Below are 15,528 nucleotides of genomic sequence, written 5' to 3'. Positions count from 1 at the left end.
TAAAGGGATAGTTCACCCAAAAATGAAAATTCAGTTATTATGTACTCACCCTCATCCTGATTGAAGGTTGGGTTTACTTTTTTTAGTCCAAAGACACTGCAGGATTATGCCAGATGAGCAGTATGGAGGCATTTTTTTTTTTGGTTGTGTTTTCTTTTTGAAAACTGATCACCATTCATTTTAGTTCTTTGGGAGATTCTGCAACACTGTTTTCCTGTGACACTCCGGCTGTGTTTTGTGGACCTGAAAAACTAAACCTGACCTTCAGTCAGCATGAGGCTGAGAACATAATGACTGAATTTTTATTTTTGGGTGAACTATCCCTTTAATTCGTTTTCAGCACTCCTCCATGCAAATTAGTTTGCACTATATTTTTTCTATATTTTTTTGTTTAATGTCTTCAGCCTATCCAATCAATCAAAGATGGAACTGTGTCAAATCTTGTTACACAACCTGGTTGTACATGATAAATGAATCTCTTTGCATCGTTGTTTTACCAAACCTCCTCAAACATCAGCTGAAAACTGACATCGTACATGAACAAGATTAATACCTCTTTTGCGGCAGTAAACACAACACATGGGCCTTCAGATAGCTGCACTCTGTTCAGAGCATAACATGATAACTAGGGCTGACAAACAGCAACGTTAACCACGATAAACAGCAGGGCTACGGCAATAAAGTATACTCAACAAGGAAAACCTCTCTGAAATTAAACACACATATATAAATTTTATCCCTGCCACAGATGGCAACAGACGGTGAAGCACCTGCTGCAATGCCACGACAACTTCCAGATGCAACCAGTGTAGATTTGCAAAGTTCTGCCAACATTAACAACATACGTTGACCCGAGCTGAAACAAGATTACAAACAAAAGTAGTTGATGATCACTTGCAGCGTTTAGCGGGAAGAGGAGTGAGAAGTCAGCTGTCAGTGGTTAAGGCAAAAAATAGAATTACTGCCTCACGGTTGTATGAAAAAAAGATTAAGAGATTAGCCATTTCCACTTTATTCCTATCTTTACAGGTTGTGTGTTTAACAGAGAGAGTGAGATAAATAACCTTGTCAGTACAGGTTCATTGAGGGTTTAAGTTGCCTGCGGGTAAAATGATTTAACAGCTAATACCAATTTCTCCCACATAACCTCAGGGCAGAAAAAATATAAAACTGCATAAGTGATTTTTTTTCTGCCTTTGCTCTGCCTGTGAAATATTCCTAGTGCCCCGAAACAGCAATTCACCTGTATTTTCCCAAATCTACAACAGTCACTGTGACATTTAACCAGTCACTGTTTGTTCCCAGATGACATCTGAACCTACTTTAATCATTCATGTGCTGAAGAAGGTCAAGCTCACCTGTGTGTGTGAGTGCAGGTCAGTGGCACTGACCTCAATCTTAATGAAGTCCTCGTACCTCTCAGTGTTTTTTCTTATCTCATGTCTATTACAGGCTCACTCCTTGCACTCCTGAACCTACAGCATAAAATGTCTGCTGTGGTGGAAAAAAGTACTCAGATCAGAAGTTTTTAACTCAGGAGTTTTTAACTGGTTATGAAACAGTCTCATCTCAGCTGTTAACTTTTGATGCCTTCCACCAGGTCGGATTCTCCGTAAAATCAGATGAATTGAGCCTGTGTTTACATTTTCTCAGGCGAAGTTAAAGTGAAGGGAACGTTAGACAGTAACAAGAAACAGTACATTTTTATTTAGATCATTTTATTTTTGACATTATATTTTGCAGTTATATCGGTGGAAGAACAACCAATTTTGTCCACAAGAGTCTCCAAAATCAACACAGTATGGTTCCTTCAAAGTTTAATATTTCTATAAATGTAAAGTATCAAAAGTACTTGCCAGGTTATTATAATTGATTAAAACTGAACTAAAATCTAAAACTCTACAAAAAAATCTAATCTAATCTAAAACACTTACAAAATTAACAAATACAATAATAATACACAGGAAATAAAAATTAAAACAAAAATACAAAATTATAATTATTCAGCAAAATACTCAGACTGTTATATTATGTTTCATTATGAACTGTTCAAGGTTCTGAAATACACACACACACACACACACACACACACACACACACACACACACACACACGTACATCCCAGTAGAACTTTAACCTGAGCAGGTTTAATGAACAACATAACAAAAAAAGTGTTTGTTATATGTAAAAGCAACTATTAAATAAATTTAGTGAAGCAAACAGTACAATATTTTCCTCTGAATTGTGGTGGAGTAGAAGTATAAAATAGCATACATTAAATATACTTAAATAAAGTACAAGTACCACAAAATTGTACTTAAAGGCAGTACTTGATTAAATGTCCTTGGTTATGTTCCACTGCTGCTGCCGTGTCCTCATTGTCCTCTAATTTGCCCAAGAACTAAAAAACTCCTATAAAACCACAACAACGCTGCCATCAGGATAGTGTATGTGGAATATATACAGTACAGCTGTGAATTCAGTGCCGTCATTCTGGAAGTGCTCTGTGGGCAAATTTCCCAGCAGCACATCACTTCATAAATCTGCTGGTGGGTATTATTAGACTACCTTTACAGCGACCCCACCTGTCTTTACTGTATCACTGAGAGAGATGCGTTGCTCTATCCCCTATACTCGGCTCCCTGTGCACCAATGACCGCAGCTCTCGGTTCCTGTCTGTCAAGTGGCCTGCAACCCTTATGGGCCTCGTGAGCACAGATGAAAAGGACATGATCTCCCATCAGCAGTCGAAAACACTTCAGAAAATAAACGTGAGGATGCAGCTGCAACGAAAAAGGTTTGAAATTCTGTGTGATTGTCCTTGATCATAACCTAACCTGCCGAACCTGAATTGCATGCCCTGTTTAGAAATCTCTCTTGTTGTTTGGAAGTTTTTGCTGCTTCATCATCTGTGTTGTTGTTAATATTTTGTTTGGTCTTTGCTTATATTGTCAGCTGTATCTTTTTGCTGTTTTTCATCCCTTGGGACCAATAAACATTTAAAACATATAAAGGTCATCATCCTAAAATGGGATATATCAAGTCCATTTATAATATTGGAAAGTAAAAGTTTACTCAATTGCTGCACTCACACTACATGTATTTGACAAATACTCCACTAGTTAATTGAAGAATTTACATTAGCAACAGATTAAGAATATGTCACTTTATAAAAACATAGAGAGAAGGCAACTTAACATTATTATTTGTCACTTATACACCAGAATCTGACCCAACAATGACAAAAGTGTTATTTTGTAGATATTCACTGGTATTTTAATGGTATTTCAGAGTTGGTCTTTTTCCTGGAAAACCATTAAAAACTGTTGATGACTCATCCTGCACTCGAGGGCGTTACTAAATTTGTAATGAACCACTTTCTCACTCATGATGCAGCAGGGAATGGAAGGATAATGCATCTATTTAAGAGAGCGGACTGCAGTGTTTCTGGGGTCTTCGCTGTACAAAAGCACAATTTTAGAATTTTATTCACTGACTCGGGTGAAACTGGACTGTATTTTCTGGAGAAATTATTTTCTGTTTTTCCCTTTGGCTGCTCAGCTTCAACTCTTCCTAATTTAATTACAGAACTTTCCTGATGGTTTTGTCCTTTTTGTGCTTTGTGTGCCCATGTTGTCTATGTCTTTCTGAACTAATTGGTGAATAAAGGGAATTAAAAAAATAAAATAAATGAAGTAACTTAGCTGACTGCTGACGGTGGGTGCGGTGGTGACTCAGCCCCAGAGTACCAGGAGCCAAACCCGGAGAGAACATTGGTACTGTGGCCTAGTCCATGTCATCAAACTTAGCGTGGTTGGTTCTGCCATGCTCACTGGTTGCTCTCAGTCTGGAAAGAGTCAGCTAATATGACTTCCCTCCTACATTCATGGTCCGCTTTAGCTGCAGGGTGGGGAGGCGTAATACACGGCACTGTTGGCTACTGTGAACACCAATCAGTGTCTCCAAGAAGTCCCTCCCTAGCTGCCCGTTTCACAGCAAACATGTAAGCAATGAACACTCAGCTAAGCCAGGAACTTTAAACTTCCTAAATGTCTTGTTTTAGGCCTAAAAAGGTACAATTATGCAACATTTTCCAAATAATCAAAGATTTAGTCATAAGACCAAATAAAAAAATGTGCAGCACACCTTAGTTTTTCTTTGTCTCATTAATCATCTCACAGTCACTCCCTTTGAGGGAACCCAGACCACAGGTTGGTAACCACTGGATTAAACTAGCTAACTGTATATAGACTGAAATCATTTAAACTAGCTCTACGTCAAGCAGGTAACAGTAGCATGACGCTTACATGTTGATGCATCAGTGATAACAATCTAATAAACTTTGTTTTTTGTTTAGTTTAGGGTTTTTGGTTTTTTTTGGACACTTGTAAGTTTATTTTTTACATATGTACTTTTACCTAGATAAGATTTTGAATGCAGGCTGTTACCTAGGTAAAGGATCTGAATATTTCCTCCACCTCTAGACATTTATCAGTGGGATTAGATATCTCACAGGTGTATCTTGCAGACGACAGCTAAGGATTAATATAGACTAATCTGCCAATCATTTTCTTGATTAATCGATTATTGTTTGGTCCATAAAATGTCAGAAAATGATAAAAGTGTTGATCAGTGTTTCCCAAAGCCCAAAGTGACGCCCTCAAATGTCTTATTTTGTCCTCAACCCCAAGATATTCAGTTTGCTATCATAGAAGAGTAGAAAAAACAATATTCACATTTGAGAAACTGAAATCAGAAAATCTGGACATTTCTTCCTAAAAAATGACTCACAACAACTGATTGATAATTAAAGTAGTTGTCTATTAATTTCACAGTTGACAACTAATTGATTAATTGACTAATCGTTGCAGCTGTTGTCTAATGTTTCATGTTTTGCAAGTTTTGGGTTTATTTTGAGGACTTAACTGACAGTAACTGAAACTCAAACAAAAAAGAGTGCATGAAGAAAAGTGATCTGCATGAAAAATCAAGCTTCCCAAAGTCATGCAATGCTCAGCCTTTGGGCAGGAACAGTATGTCAGGAACAGTCCACAAGAGAGAAATGCAAAGAAAAAATGGCACAATTTTAAATATATGACCAGGAGAAGGGCAGAACTTTCCCTTGATGCATTCCACGCCCATTTACTTGTCAAATGTGATTAAAAGGCTTCAGCCTATCCCATACCAGTGATGTACTTGTTCCCTTCCCTCAGGAAACCTGAGTCACATACATTAGCTAAATTGCAGAATTTTTGGTCCCCTGTGAGCCAGAGAGCAGGCGGAGATCCTCGGGCAGATTCTTCTAACTGCTTCTCAGTCCCAGTTTGAGTCTAAAGGTGACCAGACGTTCTGCTCTCAGGGCCTCTCGACTCTAAAACACCCAGTCGGGGAATGTAACAGTAGTAGATTCGCCGTCTTTTAAATCACTTCTCCTCTCACTTTTATTCATAAAAAGTCATCTGTAAGTGTCACGTTTTGCTTTAATGCTTGTGCTTAATGTAATTTTCTTTAATACAGTGGTGGAGAATTCCTTTCCTACTATTTTACACTTTATACTCCACTACCATTCAGAGAAACATATTGTACTTTTTAAAGATAGAATCAGTATGTGTCCAAGCTCTTCAGAAATGCACCAGAGAAGAAGTGATTGTTGCGTACCAGGACATCAAACACAGATATTTTGGGTAAAGCATCCCGAGCACAGCAAAATAATGAGAAATGAAGAAAACACACTCAGACGGCTGCAGGGCCTCTGCAGATACAGACACCGCCACACACTTCTAGCAGGTCATAAGTGATGATTGAGAGGAAATTATTTTTAGTAAAGTATATAAATAGTTTTTTTTAAGAAATATATTGCATAATATGCCTTTAAGCTACTACAGTTGTTTGACAGGTGTGACTTTTCAGATTAAGGTTTTAGGTACAAAAAACATTACTAGTTTACACGATATGATGCATTTGAAATGATATATCTGAGGGGTTATGAGATGATTAATGGGTGAGGGAAAAAAAGAGATAAAGTTTTGATTCATGAATCAGTTTTAAATGTATAATATGTAAATTTTACCATTAGGGGTCTCTCTCACATTAAAACTTTAATAGAAAGACGTAGTTGTGAAGTGGCATGGGATAATGGGAATTATCTTCACTTTTAAAGTTTTGTTTACATTTTATTCATTTCCATTTAGCCCGCCGACTTCCCTCCTCTCTTTCTGACACATCTGATGTTGCATATATATTGTTTTCCTGGACGTTATAGCAATAGCAATTAGCTAGCATTATTATTTGTATTATTGGCATTATTTTTGGTGAGATATTGGATCCACATTTAGAAATGAAAGCATGCAAGGAGTTTAGAGGGGGAAAAAAACACTCTTTGGTGGAGACATCTGAAATGTGACCCCAACTACACAGTGGGTTTTATAAGATGTCAGAGGGCAAAAAAAAAAAAAAAGGGCACCACTGATTTAGCTGTTGACAATGTAGTGTTTTAAAAGCTTGTTATATTATCCATTGTGTCTGAAATGTAGGGGAGTAGAAATATAAAATATAGCATTAAATGTAATACATAAATAAAGTAGAAATACCTCAAAATTGCACTTGAGTAAATGTATACTACTAAGTTACTTTCTGCCACTAGGAATATATTTCTCATGCTTTATTTTACTTTTTCTGAGTCTGTCCTTATTAAAGGGGTGTGTTATGATCTTTCTTATTATGTGTGGCACCACTCACATTATGGCCCAAAGACCATGGTTAGCAACAAAATATTTGACTAAAAATTGCTATAATAAGCAATGGCAAGGCACTATCCTTTAAAAAAAAAAAAAAAAAAAAAAGTCAAAGCTACAGTTTTAGCAAACTGCTCTGCTGAAATACCAACTCCATGAGTGCTGCGCTCAAGCTGAATCACATATCAAATGTGAGTTATTTGAATGTTTTTCTTGTCAAAATCATAACGTATGATTTCCAACAGCTTTTAGTTTTTAGAGATTTAGTCTGAAGAATTTCATTTCTTTTCCATAATAACCTTAGTGGCAGTAGTTAAACATTTCACCACTCAGTGGCGCAACAGCTCCATCTATAAAAACCTGATGGATTCTGTCATTAACCATTCTGAGCCTGCAATCGTCCCCCTCTTTCCTCGGTTTCCGTCTGTCTGTGTCTGTCCTTCCTCAATACTCTGCGATGATCCATAATCACCACTCCGTGTGTCTCCATCAACATCCATCACTCTTTATGGAGTTTCACAGTCAGGGGCGCAGAGCAGAGGAATCGAGAGAGAAAAAAAAGGCAGCCTTCCAGTCAGGGGCAGGGAGAAGGCTACTCAGCACTCTATTTCCAAATGACCTCCCAGACACAAAGAATGTGTCCCTGTCCACACATTTTCAATCGCCAGTCTTGGTGTATTAACCAGACACCTTCTGCTCTCCGGTCGGGAGTGCCCCGTTGACCTGCTCCCTTTATTTGAATAAATCGCCTTTTCACAGATCCAGAGACATATCACCTTTATTTCAGAACCAAACCACTAGAACAGGCATTATGTGGTATGACCCCACAGAAACAGTCACAGAAACTCTTTCAGCTATTCTAGTCGCATAAATGGGTCATTTAACAGAGGTCTGAAGAAATTCAAGTGAGGGGAAAGTATTGAAAAATACTTTCATCGGTGATGCCACAATTTCCCCCTGATTTATGCGTGTCTTCTTGTCCACACACCCCCGCACTGTAAGTCTATCAGATGTTTATAATTATTAATTGACTGTTGATGTAAAACTAAGCCTGTCATCTGGAAAAGAAATGTACACTCTGAAAATACACATCTGGAGTTTGAATTCAGTGACTGCCTGCCAAACTCGATTAACATTTTACCCATTTGGCAAACATTTGGTTCACACCTTTCCTTTCATATGAATCTTTAAGTTTTTTAAAGTCTCATTCAGAACACACAGGGCATAAAATTTGTTGCGATTTGTGTGAGGTTGACTCCCATTTTTTGGTTAAAATACCTGGACTACATTGCAGTCAGACACTGAATATTTAGTTATCTCATCCAGAAAAAAGGACTTTAATGTCCACAAATGTGAGGAGTTGTTCTTTGTTGTTATACTTAGAATTAAAGAATTCCTTTAACATGATTAGAATTAAAGATGAAATATGGAATATATAAAAGCATAAAACAAAAAACTCAAATCAAGATCTGACATTGTTAGTCTGTTTTTGAGACAAGTTAATGTCATTTTCTGGCAGTGCAGCGAGGACTTAATGGCACAAAACATCAAGGACTGAAATAAAGTTAAAGCTAAAGATGCCACAGACGTGACAAAAGACACAAGGGGGAATCAGCAGAGCATTTTTTTTAAGGCTCCACACAGCAGCTGGGAGGTTTTAAGTCAGTAGGCTACATATATGTGGCACTCAACTACAGAGACTCCATATGTGCCTGAGTGCTCCAGCACTTTGATTAAAGCTTAGGCGGTGGAGCAAAGGTTAGTCACAGCAGCATGGGAGCACCAACCCTGTGGACCCTGGAGTTTTCTCTAGTATGACGGCTGATAAGTCGACCTGTAGCAAGGATGCAGTAACACTATATGAGAAGCTTAAACTCTACTGTGCTGCATTAAGTTGACCACCAGGTAAATGTTTATTGGTACACAGCCAGTGTCAAGTTTCTATAATCACCGAGATGTGATGTTTAATGACTCAGAGCATGGAAAGATTTTTGTGTCTTTACTTTATAGATATTTTTCTCGGTTCACTTCACTGTCTGTTGTGACGAATGCTTATTATAGTTCAAGTTCTTTATTGTCATATGCACAGCGATTACAGTTAAGCAGTCGTTTGCAATGAAATTCTTACAACTCAGGCTCTCTTCAGCAGTGCTCTTACAGATATGTAAAAAAAAAAAAACTATAAATAAATAAATATCTATAAAGAAAAATCACATAAGTGGAACAAAATCAAATTCGATTCTAAGGCATAGTGCAGCAGCCCATATGTAAGAATATAATATAAAATATAAAATGAAATTACATAAAAAGGAATATAATTCCAATAATATAAGATGAGGATAGAATCCTCACAAGGATGACACTGACGAGATAATACCAGATAAAAATAAAAATAAAAAATAAAGGAGTCTCTAAGTAAGTAAATAGATTATATTCCAAAAACATTTTTCAAAGGACCAGTTTTATTTATTTCATACTACTTTTCTTGTTATCACATTTATTCCCCAGCTCTTTTTATTTCCACCTGTTATATTCAATTATTACTCTGTGTTGTTAAAAACTCTAAGTGGTCAATTACAGCATATTAAGGTCTTTTAATCTTGAATAGCAGTCGGCTGGTATGAATAACAGACCGTTGCTATAGTCATTTAATTTTGTTAAAATTTTGCATCAAATTGTTTATTTTTTTTAGTAAGCAGCTGTGTAATAAATGGGATTATTGCAAAGCAGAGTCTGCGTCACCATGTTGGTGTTTATTTCACAATAATGACCCGTTCACCGTACATTATCCCTTATATGAACGAGGTGTGGTTATCTCAGACACTCAGGCCAAACAAAGGCTCTGAGACCAGCGGCGACCAGTTAAACGATGGAGAGCAGTCAGTGAGGAGTTAAAAAGTAATGATGTGGAGGAAGAGGAGTGTTTTCTGATCTCTCACTGGTTGCATGAGCATCATGGATGCATATTAACTTATTTTGATGGTGAATCCTTAATGATGCTTACAGCGAATACCTCACTTAAAACCTAACCTTGACTTTTGAATGTGTTCAAATATGGTCTACGTTTTTAATAACACCTTGTTTCACATTATGAACAGTGAAACTTTGAGGAAAAGGATGCTTTTCTTGCTGCTTATTGGCCCAGAACTGCATCATCGTGAGTTGTATTTGGGGAGGTGGAGGTCCTGCCAAGTGCACAGGTGCATTAAGGAATCTCTCTGTGACACAAACACCTCAGAGATAAGGCTGAAAATCACTGGAGTCATCCTTTAGGCAAGACAGCTTGTATCAGTCAAGCTGGTCGGTGCCAAACTGGAGGTTCTGGTTGTAGGCTACTGAGCAGCAGTGAGTGTAACTTTGTGAGCTGGTGCAGGGCTGCTGCTGAAGGGGAAAAAAGAGCAAGCGTGTTCACTCAACCTTTTCTGGGTCAATAACACTAAAAAAGCCACCAGTCTCCCTCCTCTCATCTCAATCAAAGCTACTGCGTTAGTAATTTAGAGCGGGCGTAAAAGGAAAATAACTTGCCTCATTTAAATGCTAATTTGTCTTCAGCTGAAGATTCAGTACAATGGCAACAGGTTGGCAGAATATGGAATATATTGTATGAGGGCTCATAGATCAGACACAAAGACAGATTCCCAACCTCGTTTCCCTATAAAAATCTTTTATTTCTTCATGCATCTTTTGTGGCCCAGCAGCGCTGCATAAATACACAGGAAGCAGTGGTCCGCACTGCTGCTATGACTGAAAATCATTACAGATTCTTCTTTTTTCAATCACAGCTTCTCTGTCAGTGGTGACAGTAACCCACGGCTGCTGCATTCTGGCAGGTGATACATGTTGTTTTTAAGCGTGTTACCAAAGAGCAATGGCTTCTTTGCAAATGATATAAGGAGCATAATTATATGCACATCACATGTAGGTGGAAGACTATTGGAAAACAGCATTGATGAAAAGAGTCACACCTGTATTCTGACTATGAACCACAATTTGAATGGACAGAATTTCAATGAGCTGGATGCTCTGTTACCACATTCATAGCTTTATTACTTTGTGTCAAATTATTGATTTTTTGTAAGGAACCATTTAATAAACATTATAATGTCCAGTGAGTAGGTCATTATAGTAAATTAAACCCCTTCCCTGTCAGGTTTATTTCACAATAATGCTCTGCTCACTCTACCCTTACATGTACACTAATATATACAATTACCATGACCAGTGGTGGACAGTAACGAAGCACATTTACTTGAGTACTGTACATTTTTTGAGTATCTATATCAGCTGTTGCTGTTTTTTCTTTTCTAAAATGCAATTGGTCACATGCTGTGTTCCTCACAGAAAGAAACCAATCACAGTAGCTCCTCTCAAACGGGACTGATGTAAAAGCAGAAATACGTCCAGGCGCACTAACAAGCACAAGCAAGGTCTGCCTCTTTCCTTCAAACAAAAAGCGGTAATGGTGACGGCAGGAGAAAGACAAAATTAAATCTCCAGATATTATTGTAATTATTCATTATTCCAGGTAGCTTTTGAAGTTGGATTGTTTTTATCGGTGTGAAAAATACAGCATAATTCATGTATATAAACTGCCTCTGAAGCCCGAAAGAAATCTCAGTTATTTAACAGACTTGGAGAACTCCTTACACTGGGCTTCAATCTGCTTTTATGCAGTGATTTTAATACAGTTACATCAGAAAATGACAATACAGGAGAAGCTTATAGACATATGGTAAGTCACATGATCTGAACTGTGACATCATCACGGAACTTTAGAAAAAAAAAAAATCAGATCAGTAACATCAGTCAACATGTGCAAATGTGATTTTGTGGACCTCAGACCACACAAACTCTTGAGGACCCCCTGTGATTTCTGGCGCCCCCCTAAGGTGGGCCTGGACCCCAGGCTGACAACCAATGACTTACATCATCAGTGAGGTAAAGCCACAGGTTTTATGGCAGTCCTATCTGAATTATATTGGACCTGACCTCTCCTCCACAACAAGTGAATAATTTTAAGATGTGACTGAATGTTATTTATGACCTTGTATCTAAAATCCCTACATATTTAGGACTTTTAAAATTTAAAATTTTAGGCCTTTAAATCACAGCAACAGAGGAGGGGAAAAATACGTAGATCACAGGGGGGGCCTCAAGACTTTGTGTGGTCTGAGGTCCACAAAATCACATTTGCACATGTCGTCCAATGTGGAAAAGGTCCACCTAAAAAAGTCAATATCACTTTAAGTGTGCACTGTATTTAGAATATTTTGACAGCTTATTTTGTCATCAAAGAGCCTATTTAACAGCAGTTTTCTGACAGACAATTGTGGTTAAATAAGCTCAGCATTGGTCGCTCTAAACCAGCCAATCTCCAGCTGCGAAATCAATCATTATACCTTGCAAAACACAGGAGTTGCTGGTCTACCATTTCCTTGATGTGTCGGTTTGATTGCGCTATTGTGTCACTTCAGTAAATCCAAACTATCTTTTTAAAACACAGAACTCACACAATGATACTAACTGACTAACAGACTGATGCAGCGGTACTCCAGCAACTCTTGTGTTCTGTGAGATAAAATGACTGATTTATCCTATAGTTTGTCTTCTGAAAAGGCTGTCTGATGGCAAAATAAGGCAGTAAAAATATTTTAAATACACTGTTGTCTCAAACTGATTTTTTTTTACATACATACATTTGCAATATTTTAATGATTTGTTTCATTTAGCTCACAATTTTTTTTATATTTTTGAGCCTTTTGTATATATTATTGTCTCTGCAGTCTCATTTGGAATTACTCACTCTCTAACGCTGCCACTCTCCCACACGCTTCTTTTTAATTTCTCCCGTCTCTCCCTGTTTGCGCCGCTCTCTCACCGTCTATCTGAATCTTTAACCTCTTTCAATCTGTCTCTCTGCGTCATCCTCCGTCTCTGTCACTATTCCTCTCTCTGTGTCACTCTCCGTCTGTCTGTCTCACTCCATCTTTCTCATTCTCTCTGTCGCTCTAAAGCCACCCTCGCTCTGTCTCTTTGTGATTGAGCGAGTGGAGAAGTTAGTTGGATACCCTTCTACTGTCCTCCAAGGTTAACCACAGACAGACACACACAGACACACGCACTGACCTCCCTGTGTACATCCTTTCATTGGCTCTTACAGGTCTTCCACTCTCGCTGCTATTTGACATGCTTGGCTTAATGTATGGTGCACATCTATTATCTCTACCTTTTGTGGGTGAGTGTGGAGGTGTGTGTTTGCATGCATTCATGTGTGCGTGTGTGTGTTTGTGTGTGGCTGGCTCATTTAGATTGTGGACCGTATGAATTTCCATTATGCAGGGTTGACAAGGAAATGGCCCAGTTTTTAATTGGTGGGGATTCGCCTGCGACACAAGGTCATTGGCTGATAATATGTCAATTATCTGTCGCACAGCTGAGAGAGTGAGTTGAGACAGAGACAGAGAGAGGGAAAGGGAGACAGAAAAAACAGAGACAGAGAGAAGGAGGGAAGTAGAAAAAGAAGAAAAGGAGAGGAGAGCAGAGGATGGACATGGCCTCATTTGACTTGTCAGCCATCTATCCCAACCACACACACGCACACACACACACGAGGCAAAGTCACCTCCAGGCGCAACAGCAGGAACTCTTCAAAGCACGAGTCAACTCTCTTTCTTTTGCTCTATTTTTCCCTCTATCTTGTCCACATGCTCTCAGGTTAAGAGGCTATTTTAATATGCTGAAGAGATGCAGCATGATGTGAGTTTTAATTTCATCGTCCTTTAGTGCAATCTATATTAACCAAAACCATTAAATTTTAAAAAATACTGTTAAGCAGGGATGTCACAATTCTTGATTTTCAATTTTCAGTTGAACCTGTGGTGAAGTGGGTTTGTGATATTGCCACAGCCACAGAATGATTACATCACGGGCTTAGCTGAAGGCAAAATGACAGACTGGAAGGTACACTACACAAGGTAGTAGGTCACATAATCTGTGTTTTCCCCTGTGTTTTTTGTGCTTTCTCTTTTCTTCCTTGTGTTTCTAGTCCTCTCCCTGCCTCTCTCTCTGGCTCAATCCCAAAGTTGCCCCTATCCCCTCGCACTATCCACTCCCACTCCTTTTGCACATTCACACGAAGGTTTGCCATATTAAAGGCCGTCCCAAACCAATTGGGGTGGGGTGATAGTGGACTGTTAAACCCACAAATAGCGAGTCTGAATTAGTGCAGGCTTACGATGGTCCTCACAGGAAGTGCGCCTCATAAGAATGAAGGAAACAACATACAAATGTACTGTCTCAAATAAAATCATAGGATGTGTTGAAACAAATAAGAGGAGAATAGCACGTTGTCCCTAAGGTTGCTTGACTTCTATCAAACCCACAAATGCCTGTATGTGTGCATAGCCTACATAAAAATAAATAACAATACGTCAAATTTACCTCAAATCTCATTCTCATGATTGTAGATATTAAGTGTTCAGAGGGAAAAAGGAAAAGACAAACCAGCGAACACATCAGAGAATGACAAATGATAGCCACTTTAACAAAAAACGAATGCTGCGTGGGAGTAAGAAGTTGCCTTGATTAATTAATGAAGTTCATCTGTCACTTTGTAAACCCTGCTTTTAGAAAATATTAACAACTTAATTCTTTTGATTAATTTCTTGCACTGCACTTTGACTCTTATCTGTCTGATTCTATTCAAGCTTACTTTTAATTGAAGTCTTTTTTTAAAATTCCTATTCCTAAAGTTTGCTTTTACATTTAGTCCTTGAGTTTGAAATGTGCCATGCAAATAAAGCTGCCTTGTCTTGCCTAGGTCATGGTATCCAAGACAAGCATTTTCCTCTCTTCCCCTCCTGGTTCTCGGACTGTGCTTCATTCAACTGACCTGCTCCCTGCTGCACACCTGAGACCCATCCACCAATCATTGGTACAGTATAAAACACCACCTCTTCTTTCCAGTCCTCTCCAGATCATTGTTTCCCATAGTTGTAAAGTGATGCTTCAGGCCCTTGAACTTTGGCCATAAGTTCACTTTGTGTTCTTGTGTTTTTTCCTTGGAAATTAATCCTGTTTTTCCCTGTGCCTCAGGACCACAGCGAGCCAACCCGCCTGCCCGCCTCCCGGCTGCGCTGCCTTCCAGCCATTACCCCTCAGCCTTGCCTTGCTTCCCTGTCACCAGCCACAAGGACCCCCCACACACACACGCCCTCACCCCTACCCCTCCATCATCTATCCTCATCGTTTTGCAACAAAACCCTTTTCTTAATCACCACATTTTATCTACATTTATAGTAAAACTGCAACAAAAATATTGCCAGGAGTGAGGGGACATCTTTTATGAATTGAACTTAAGTACACTGTCAGAAACGATCTTAAGACTAAGTTCATGTACAAATCTAGGAACATAATCTTCATCACCTGATCTCTCATTCTTGATATATCATCATTAGTAGGCCAACTGACTTTCTACAACCATTTCTTTCTTCAAAAAAATGTAAAGGTGTCTTATTTTTTAGCTTTAGAGTAAACTGAGGTCATTTAACCATAGTTGGAAGCGAAACACGAATGCTGTACTTTCACAGTCAGAAATTAAAGAGGCGGAAAAAATCAGCTTCTATTTTCTGCATCTGATCTTTGGCGATGACTTTACCTCTGAAAACTTAATTGCAAGTTGTAGGTGTTTTTTTCAGACATAGGTATAACTCCACATTAAAAATGTGCATTAAAAACAGTAGATGGAAACTCACTTCACATTCTCCTCCGTAACCCTCTTTCTTTCCTTCTAACT

Source organism: Lutjanus erythropterus, chromosome 16 (assembly GCF_056507025.1).
Source record: "Lutjanus erythropterus isolate fLutEry1 chromosome 16, fLutEry1.hap2, whole genome shotgun sequence".
NCBI lineage: Eukaryota > Metazoa > Chordata > Actinopteri > Lutjaniformes > Lutjanidae > Lutjanus > Lutjanus erythropterus.
The sequence above is the reverse complement of the archived record's forward strand: the minus strand, read 5'-3'. Positions refer to the sequence as shown.